We start from the raw sequence: 10,501 nt of genomic DNA on the forward strand, positions 1-10,501 counted from the left end.
ATTCGGGGTGGAATTCCATGCTTAAAAATGTTATTATTAGCTGTTTTTCAAAATTGAGTGTTTTTGCTGCCCGAGGAAGAAAACGCGTGATGCCGGGGTCAGAAAAAAAAATTGCCCAGGACCAAAAAATTTTTTTTGACTCAAATGTAACAACGGATGCTAGAATGTGATTCGGGGTGGAATTCCATCCTTAAAAATGTTATTATTAGCTGTTTTTAAAAATTGAGTGTTTTTGCTGCCCGAGGAAGAAAACGCGTGATGCCGGGGTCAGAAAAAAAAACTGCCCCAGGACCAAAAAAATTTTTTTGACTCAAATGTAACAACGGATGCTAGAATGTGATTCGGGGTGGAATTCCATCCTTAAAAATGTTATTATTAGCTGTTTTTCAAAATTGAGTGTTTTTGCTGCCCGAGGAAGAAAACGCGTGATGCCGGGGTCAGAAAAAAAACTGCCCAGGACCAAAAAATTTTTTTTTGACTCAAATGTAACAACGGATGCTAGAATGTGATTCGGGGTGGAATTCCATCCTTAAAAATGTTATTATTAGCTGTTTTTCAAAATTGAGTGTTTTTGCTGCCCGAGGAAGAAAACGCGTGATGCCGGGGTCAGAAAAAAAACTGCCCAGGACCAAAAAAATTTTTTTGACTCAAATGTAACAACGGATGCTAGAATGTGATTCGGGGTGGAATTCCATGCTTAAAAATGTTATTATTAGCTGTTTTTAAAAATTGAGTGTTTTTGCTGCCCGAGGAAGAAAACGCGTGATGCCGGGGTCAGAAAAAAAACTGCCCAGGACCAAAATTTTTTTTTTGACTCAAATGTAACAACGGATGCTAGAATGTGATTCGGGGTGGAATTCCATGCTTAAAAATGTTATTATTAGCTGTTTTTAAAAATTGAGTGTTTTTGCTGCCCGAGGAAGAAAGGTTGTTCATCAGTAAAGAGGATTTCCTGGATGGACTATTTTGATCCACACATTTGTTATTATCTCGGTGAGAAATCTGGAATGACATTCTAAGGTTTGTGTTGGCAACTGAAGAGTACCTTGTGATTCCTTAGAAGCATTACATATTATAGCAGCAGTTGTTAAAGTGTGTTTTGAGGAACCCTGAGATCCTTTCAGGAGGTGCGTCAATTGAAATAAATATAATAAACATTCTCAGTTTTAATCTCTAACACAATAAATATTGAGCCACTTTGGTGTAGTTGTTAAGGCACCAAGCTGAAACCAGGAGACCACGAGTTCTATTCATGCCTTAAGCACAAAGCCAAGTGGGTGACCTTAGGCCAGTCACTCTTTTTCAAGCCCCCGGAAGGAGACAATGAGAACCACTTTTGAAAAATCTTGCAAAGAAAACTGCAAACTAGAATGTACTTACTGCAAAGTAGGTTTATTAAATGTAACTACTCATAAGTGAGTGTTAGACCATCTCAGATGTGAATACTGGAACTGGTGAGGTCAACTGATGCCGGGGTCAGAAAAAAAACTGCCCAGGACCAAAAAATTTTTTTTGACTCAAATGTAACAACGGATGCTAGAATGTGATTCGGGGTGGAATTCCATGCTTAAAAATGTTATTATTAGCTGTTTTTAAAAATTGAGTGTTTTTGCTGCCCGAGGAAGAAAACGCGTGATGCCGGGGTCAGAAAAAAAAACTGCCCAGGACCAAAAAATTTTTTTTGACTCAAATGTAACAACGGATGCTAGAATGTGATTCGGGGTGGAATTCCATCCTTAAAAATGTTATTATTAGCTGTTTTTCAAAATTGAGTGTTTTTGCTGCCCGAGGAAGAAAACGTGTGATGCCGGGGTCAGAAAAAAAACTGCCCAGGACCAAAAAAATTTTTTTGACTCAAATGTAACAACGGATGCTAGAATGTGATTCGGGGTGGAATTCCATCCTTAAAAATGTTATTATTAGCTGTTTTTAAAAATTGAGTGTTTTTGCTGCCCGAGGAAGAAAACACGTGATGCCGGGGTCAGAAAAAAAACTGCCCAGGACCAAAAAATTTTTTTTGACTCAAATGTAACAACGGATGCTAGAATGTGATTCGGGGTGGAATTCCATCCTGAAAAATGTTATTATTAGCTGTTTTTCAAAATTGAGTGTTTTTGCTGCCCGAGGAAGAAAACGCGTGATGCCGGGGTCAGAAAAAAAACTGCCCAGGACCAAAAAAAATTTTTTGACTCAAATGTAACAATGGATGCTAGAATGTGATTCGGGGTGGAATTCCATGCTTAAAAATGTTATTATTAGCTGTTTTTAAAAATTGAGTGTTTTTGCTGCCCGAGGAAGAAAACGCGTGATGCCGGGGTCAGAAAAAAAACTGCCCAGGACCAAAAAATTTTTTTTGACTCAAATGTAACAACGGATGCTAGAATGTGATTCGGGGTGGAATTCCATGCTTAAAAATGTTATTATTAGCTGTTTTTCAAAATTGAGTGTTTTTGCTGCCCGAGGAAGAAAACGCGTGATGCCGGGGTCAGAAAAAAAACTGCCCAGGACCAAAAAAATTTTTTTGACTCAAATGTAACAATGGATGCTAGAATGTGATTCGGGGTGGAATTCCATCCTTAAAAATGTTATTATTAGCTGTTTTTAAAAATTGAGTGTTTTTGCTGCCCGAGGAAGAAAACGCGTGATGCCGGGGTCAGAAAAAAAACTGCCCAGGACCAAAAAATTTTTTTTGACTCAAATGTAACAACGGATGCTAGAATGTGATTCGGGGTGGAATTCCATGCTTAAAAATGTTATTATTAGCTGTTTTTCAAAATTGAGTGTTTTTGCTGCCCGAGGAAGAAAACGCGTGATGCCGGGGTCAGAAAAAAAACTGCCCAGGACCAAAAAAATTTTTTTGACTCAAATGTAACAACGGATGCTAGAATGTGATTCGGGGTGGAATTCCATGCTTAAAAATGTTATTATTAGCTGTTTTTAAAAATTGAGTGTTTTTGCTGCCCGAGGAAGAAAACGCGTGATGCCGGGGTCAGAAAAAAAACTGCCCATGAGCAAAAAATTTTTTTTGACTCAAATGTAACAACGGATGCTAGAATGTGATTCGGGGTGGAATTCCATCCTTAAAAATGTTATTATTAGCTGTTTTTCAAAATTGAGTGTTTTTGCTGCCCGAGGAAGAAAACGCGTGATGCCGGGGTCAGAAAAAAAACTGCCCAGGACCAAAAAATTTTTTTTGACTCAAATGTAACAACGGATGCTAGAATGTGATTCGGGGTGGAATTCCATGCTTAAAAATGTTATTATTAGCTGTTTTTAAAAATTGAGTGTTTTTGCTGCCCGAGGAAGAAAACGCGTGATGCCGGGGTCAGAAAAAAAACTGCCCAGGACCAAAAAAATTTTTTTGACTCAAATGTAACAACGGATGCTAGAATGTGATTCGGGGTGGAATTCCATGCTTAAAAATGTTATTATTAGCTGTTTTTCAAAATTGAGTGTTTTTGCTGCCCGAGGAAGAAAACGCGTGATGCCGGGGTCAGAAAAAAAAACTGCCCAGGACCAAAAAAATTTTTTTGACTCAAATGTAACAACGGATGCTAGAATGTGATTCGGGGTGGAATTCCATGCTTAAAAATGTTATTATTAGCTGTTTTTAAAAATTGAGTGTTTTTGCTGCCCGAGGAAGAAAACGCGTGATGCCGGGGTCAGAAAAAAAACTGCCCAGGAGCAAAAAATTTTTTTTGACTCAAATGTAACAACGGATGCTAGAATGTGATTCGGGGTGGAATTCCATCCTTAAAAATGTTATTATTAGCTGTTTTTCAAAATTGAGTGTTTTTGCTGCCCGAGGAAGAAAACGCGCGATGCCGGGGTCAGAAAAAAAACTGCCCAGGACCAAAAAATTTTTTTTGACTCAAATGTAACAACGGATGCTAGAATGTGATTCGGGGTGGAATTCCATGCTTAAAAATGTTATTATTAGCTGTTTTTAAAAATTGAGTGTTTTTGCTGCCCGAGGAAGAAAACGCGTGATGCCGGGGTCAGAAAAAAAACTGCCCAGGACCAAAAAAATTTTTTTGACTCAAATGTAACAACGGATGCTAGAATGTGATTCGGGGTGGAATTCCATGCTTAAAAATGTTATTATTAGCTGTTTTTAAAAATTGAGTGTTTTTGCTGCCCGAGGAAGAAAACGCGTGATGCCGGGGTCAGAAAAAAAACTGCCCAGGACCAAAATTTTTTTTTTGACTCAAATGTAACAACGGATGCTAGAATGTGATTCGGGGTGGAATTCCATGCTTAAAAATGTTATTATTAGCTGTTTTTAAAAATTGAGTGTTTTTGCTGCCCGAGGAAGAAAGGTTGTTCATCAGTAAAGAGGATTTCCTGGATGGACTATTTTGATCCACACATTTGTTATTATCTCGGTGAGAAATCTGGAATGACATTCTAAGGTTTGTGTTGGCAACTGAAGAGTACCTTGTGATTCCTTAGAAGCATTACATATTATAGCAGCAGTTGTTAAAGTGTGTTTTGAGGAACCCTGAGATCCTTTCAGGAGGTGCGTCAATTGAAATAAATATAATAAACATTCTCAGTTTTAATCTCTAACACAATAAATATTGAGCCACTTTGGTGTAGTTGTTAAGGCACCAAGCTGAAACCAGGAGACCACGAGTTCTATTCATGCCTTAAGCACAAAGCCAAGTGGGTGACCTTAGGCCAGTCACTCTTTTTCAAGCCCCCGGAAGGAGACAATGAGAACCACTTTTGAAAAATCTTGCAAAGAAAACTGCAAACTAGAATGTACTTACTGCAAAGTAGGTTTATTAAATGTAACTACTCATAAGTGAGTGTTAGACCATCTCAGATGTGAATACTGGAACTGGTGAGGTCAACTGATGCCGGGGTCAGAAAAAAAACTGCCCAGGACCAAAAAATTTTTTTTGACTCAAATGTAACAACGGATGCTAGAATGTGATTCGGGGTGGAATTCCATGCTTAAAAATGTTATTATTAGCTGTTTTTAAAAATTGAGTGTTTTTGCTGCCCGAGGAAGAAAACGCGTGATGCCGGGGTCAGAAAAAAAACTGCCCAGGACCAAAAAATTTTTTTTGACTCAAATGTAACAACGGATGCTAGAATGTGATTCGGGGTGGAATTCCATCCTTAAAAATGTTATTATTAGCTGTTTTTCAAAATTGAGTGTTTTTGCTGCCCGAGGAAGAAAACGTGTGATGCCGGGGTCAGAAAAAAAACTGCCCAGGACCAAAAAAATTTTTTTGACTCAAATGTAACAACGGATGCTAGAATGTGATTCGGGGTGGAATTCCATCCTTAAAAATGTTATTATTAGCTGTTTTTAAAAATTGAGTGTTTTTGCTGCCCGAGGAAGAAAACACGTGATGCCGGGGTCAGAAAAAAAAATGCCCAGGACCAAAAAATTTTTTTTGACTCAAATGTAACAACGGATGCTAGAATGTGATTCGGGGTGGAATTCCATCCTGAAAAATGTTATTATTAGCTGTTTTTCAAAATTGAGTGTTTTTGCTGCCCGAGGAAGAAAACGCGTGATGCCGGGGTCAGAAAAAAAACTGCCCAGGACCAAAAAAAATTTTTTGACTCAAATGTAACAATGGATGCTAGAATGTGATTCGGGGTGGAATTCCATGCTTAAAAATGTTATTATTAGCTGTTTTTAAAAATTGAGTGTTTTTGCTGCCCGAGGAAGAAAACGCGTGATGCCGGGGTCAGAAAAAAAACTGCCCAGGACCAAAAAATTTTTTTTGACTCAAATGTAACAACGGATGCTAGAATGTGATTCGGGGTGGAATTCCATGCTTAAAAATGTTATTATTAGCTGTTTTTCAAAATTGAGTGTTTTTGCTGCCCGAGGAAGAAAACGCGTGATGCCGGGGTCAGAAAAAAAACTGCCCAGGACCAAAAAAATTTTTTTGACTCAAATGTAACAATGGATGCTAGAATGTGATTCGGGGTGGAATTCCATCCTTAAAAATGTTATTATTAGCTGTTTTTAAAAATTGAGTGTTTTTGCTGCCCGAGGAAGAAAACGCGTGATGCCGGGGTCAGAAAAAAAACTGCCCAGGACCAAAAAATTTTTTTTGACTCAAATGTAACAACGGATGCTAGAATGTGATTCGGGGTGGAATTCCATGCTTAAAAATGTTATTATTAGCTGTTTTTCAAAATTGAGTGTTTTTGCTGCCCGAGGAAGAAAACGCGTGATGCCGGGGTCAGAAAAAAAACTGCCCAGGACCAAAAAAATTTTTTTGACTCAAATGTAACAACGGATGCTAGAATGTGATTCGGGGTGGAATTCCATGCTTAAAAATGTTATTATTAGCTGTTTTTAAAAATTGAGTGTTTTTGCTGCCCGAGGAAGAAAACGCGTGATGCCGGGGTCAGAAAAAAAACTGCCCAGGAGCAAAAAATTTTTTTTGACTCAAATGTAACAACGGATGCTAGAATGTGATTCGGGGTGGAATTCCATCCTTAAAAATGTTATTATTAGCTGTTTTTCAAAATTGAGTGTTTTTGCTGCCCGAGGAAGAAAACGCGTGATGCCGGGGTCAGAAAAAAAACTGCCCAGGACCAAAAAATTTTTTTTGACTCAAATGTAACAACGGATGCTAGAATGTGATTCGGGGTGGAATTCCATGCTTAAAAATGTTATTATTAGCTGTTTTTAAAAATTGAGTGTTTTTGCTGCCCGAGGAAGAAAACGCGTGATGCCGGGGTCAGAAAAAAAACTGCCCAGGACCAAAATTTTTTTTTTGACTCAAATGTAACAACGGATGCTAGAATGTGATTCGGGGTGGAATTCCATGCTTAAAAATGTTATTATTAGCTGTTTTTAAAAATTGAGTGTTTTTGCTGCCCGAGGAAGAAAGGTTGTTCATCAGTAAAGAGGATTTCCTGGATGGACTATTTTGATCCACACATTTGTTATTATCTCGGTGAGAAATCTGGAATGACATTCTAAGGTTTGTGTTGGCAACTGAAGAGTACCTTGTGATTCCTTAGAAGCATTACATATTATAGCAGCAGTTGTTAAAGTGTGTTTTGAGGAACCCTGAGATCCTTTCAGGAGGTGCGTCAATTGAAATAAATATAATAAACATTCTCAGTTTTAATCTCTAACACAATAAATATTGAGCCACTTTGGTGTAGTTGTTAAGGCACCAAGCTGAAACCAGGAGACCACGAGTTCTATTCATGCCTTAAGCACAAAGCCAAGTGGGTGACCTTAGGCCAGTCACTCTTTTTCAAGCCCCCGGAAGGAGACAATGAGAACCACTTTTGAAAAATCTTGCAAAGAAAACTGCAAACTAGAATGTACTTACTGCAAAGTAGGTTTATTAAATGTAACTACTCATAAGTGAGTGTTAGACCATCTCAGATGTGAATACTGGAACTGGTGAGGTCAACTGATGCCGGGGTCAGAAAAAAAACTGCCCAGGACCAAAAAATTTTTTTTGACTCAAATGTAACAACGGATGCTAGAATGTGATTCGGGGTGGAATTCCATCCTTAAAAATGTTATTATTAGCTGTTTTTCAAAATTGAGTGTTTTTGCTGCCCGAGGAAGAAAACGCGTGATGCCGGGGTCAGAAAAAAAACTGCCCAGGACCAAAAAATTTTTTTTGACTCAAATGTAACAACGGATGCTAGAATGTGATTCGGGGTGGAATTCCATCCTTAAAAATGTTATTATTAGCTGTTTTTCAAAATTGAGTGTTTTTGCTGCCCGAGGAAGAAAACGCGTGATGCCGGGGTCAGAAAAAAAACTGCCCAGGACCAAAAAATTTTTTTTGACTCAAATGTAACAACGGATGCTAGAATGTGATTCGGGGTGGAATTCCATCCTTAAAAATGTTATTATTAGCTGTTTTTAAAAATTGAGTGTTTTTGCTGCCCGAGGAAGAAAACGCGTGATGCCGGGGTCAGAAAAAAAACTGCCCAGGACCAAAAAATTTTTTTTGACTCAAATGTAACAACGGATGCTAGAATATGATTCGGGGTGGAATTCCATCCTGAAAAATGTTATTATTAGCTGTTTTTCAAAATTGAGTGTTTTTGCTGCCCGAGGAAGAAAACGCGTGATGCCGGGGTCAGAAAAAAAACTGCCCAGGACCAAAAAAAATTTTTTGACTCAAATGTAACAACGGATGCTAGAATGTGATTCGGGGTGGAATTCCATCCTTAAAAATGTTATTATTAGCTGTTTTTAAAAATTGAGTGTTTTTGCTGCCCGAGGAAGAAAACGCGTGATGCCGGGGTCAGAAAAAAAACTGCCCAGGACCAAAAAAATTTTTTTGACTCAAATGTAACAACGGATGCTAGAATGTGATTCGGGGTGGAATTCCATCCTTAAAAATGTTATTATTAGCTGTTTTTAAAAATTGAGTGTTTTTGCTGCCCGAGGAAGAAAACCCGTGATGCCGGGGTCAGAAAAAAAACTGCCCAGGACCAAAATTTTTTTTTTGACTCAAATGTAACAACGGATGCTAGAATGTGATTCGGGGTGGAATTCCATCCTTAAAAATGTTATTATTAGCTGTTTTTAAAAATTGAGTGTTTTTGCTGCCCGAGGAAGAAAACGCGTGATGCCGGGGTCAGAAAAAAAACTGCCCAGGACCAAAAAATTTTTTTTGACTCAAATGTAACAACGGATGCTAGAATGTGATTCGGGGTGGAATTCCATCCTTAAAAATGTTATTATTAGCTGTTTTTCAAAATTGAGTGTTTTTGCTGCCCGAGGAAGAAAACGCGTGATGCCGGGGTCAGAAAAAAAACTGCCCAGGACCAAAAAAATTTTTTTGACTCAAATGTAACAACGGATGCTAGAATGTGATTCGGGGTGGAATTCCATGCTTAAAAATGTTATTATTAGCTGTTTTTAAAAATTGAGTGTTTTTGCTGCCCGAGGAAGAAAACGCGTGATGCCGGGGTCAGAAAAAAAACTGCCCAGGACCAAAAAATTTTTTTTGACTCAAATGTAACAACGGATGCTAGAATGTGATTCGGGGTGGAATTCCATCCTTAAAAATGTTATTATTAGCTGTTTTTCAAAATTGAGTGTTTTTGCTGCCCGAGGAAGAAAACGTGTGATGCCGGGGTCAGAAAAAAAAGTGCCCAGGACCAAAAAAATTTTTTTGACTCAAATGTAACAACGGATGCTAGAATGTGATTCGGGGTGGAATTCCATCCTTAAAAATGTTATTATTAGCTGTTTTTAAAAATTGAGTGTTTTTGCTGCCCGAGGAAGAAAACACGTGATGCCGGGGTCAGAAAAAAAACTGCCCAGGACCAAAAAATTTTTTTTGACTCAAATGTAACAACGGATGCTAGAATGTGATTCGGGGTGGAATTCCATCCTGAAAAATGTTATTATTAGCTGTTTTTAAAAATTGAGTGTTTTTGCTGCCCGAGGAAGAAAACGCGTGATGCCGGGGTCAGAAAAAAAACTGCCCAGGACCAAAAAAAATTTTTTGACTCAAATGTAACAACGGATGCTAGAATGTGATTCGGGGTGGAATTCCATGCTTAAAAATGTTATTATTAGCTGTTTTTAAAAATTGAGTGTTTTTGCTGCCCGAGGAAGAAAACGCGTGATGCCGGGGTCAGAAAAAAAACTGCCCAGGAGCAAAAAAATTTTTTTGACTCAAATGTAACAACGGATGCTAGAATGTGATTCGGGGTGGAATTCCATCCTTAAAAATGTTATTATTAGCTGTTTTTCAAAATTGAGTGTTTTTGCTGCCCGAGGAAGAAAACGCGTGATGCCGGGGTCAGAAAAAAAACTGCCAAGGACCAAAAAAATTTTTTTGACTCAAATTTAATGAGGGATGCTAGAATGTGATTCGGGGTGGAATTCCATGCTTAAAAATGATATTATTAGCTGTTTTCAAAATCGAGTGTTTTTGCTGCCAGAGGAAGAAAACGCGTGATGCCGGGGTCAGAAAAAAAACTGCCCAGGACCAAAAAATTTTTTTTGACTCAAATGTAACAACGGATGCTAGAATGTGATTCGGGGTGGAATTCCATGCTTAAAAATGTTATTATTAGCTGTTTTTAAAAATTGAGTGTTTTTGCTGCCCGAGGAAGAAAACGCGTGATGCCGGGGTCAGAAAAAAAACTGCCCAGGACCAAAAAATTTTTTTTGACTCAAATGTAACAACGGATGCTAGAATGTGATTCGGGGTGGAATTCCATGCTTAAAAATGTTATTATTAGCTGTTTTTCAAAATTGAGTGTTTTTGCTGCCCGAGGAAGAAAACGCGTGATGCCGGGGTCAGAAAAAAAACTGCCCAGGACCAAAAAAATTTTTTTGACTCAAATGTAACAACGGATGCTAGAATGTGATTCGGGGTGGAATTCCATCCTTAAAAATGTTATTATTAGCTGTTTTTAAAAATTGAGTGTTTTTGCTGCCCGAGGAAGAAAACGCGTGATGCCGGGGTCAGAAAAAAAACTGCCCAGGACCAAAAAATTTTTTTTGACTCAAATGTAACAACGGATG

Source organism: Pituophis catenifer, unplaced genomic scaffold (genome assembly GCF_029215685.1).
Source record: "Pituophis catenifer annectens isolate HBS135680 unplaced genomic scaffold, rPitCat1.0.hap2 SCAF_18, whole genome shotgun sequence".
NCBI lineage: Eukaryota > Metazoa > Chordata > Lepidosauria > Squamata > Colubridae > Pituophis > Pituophis catenifer.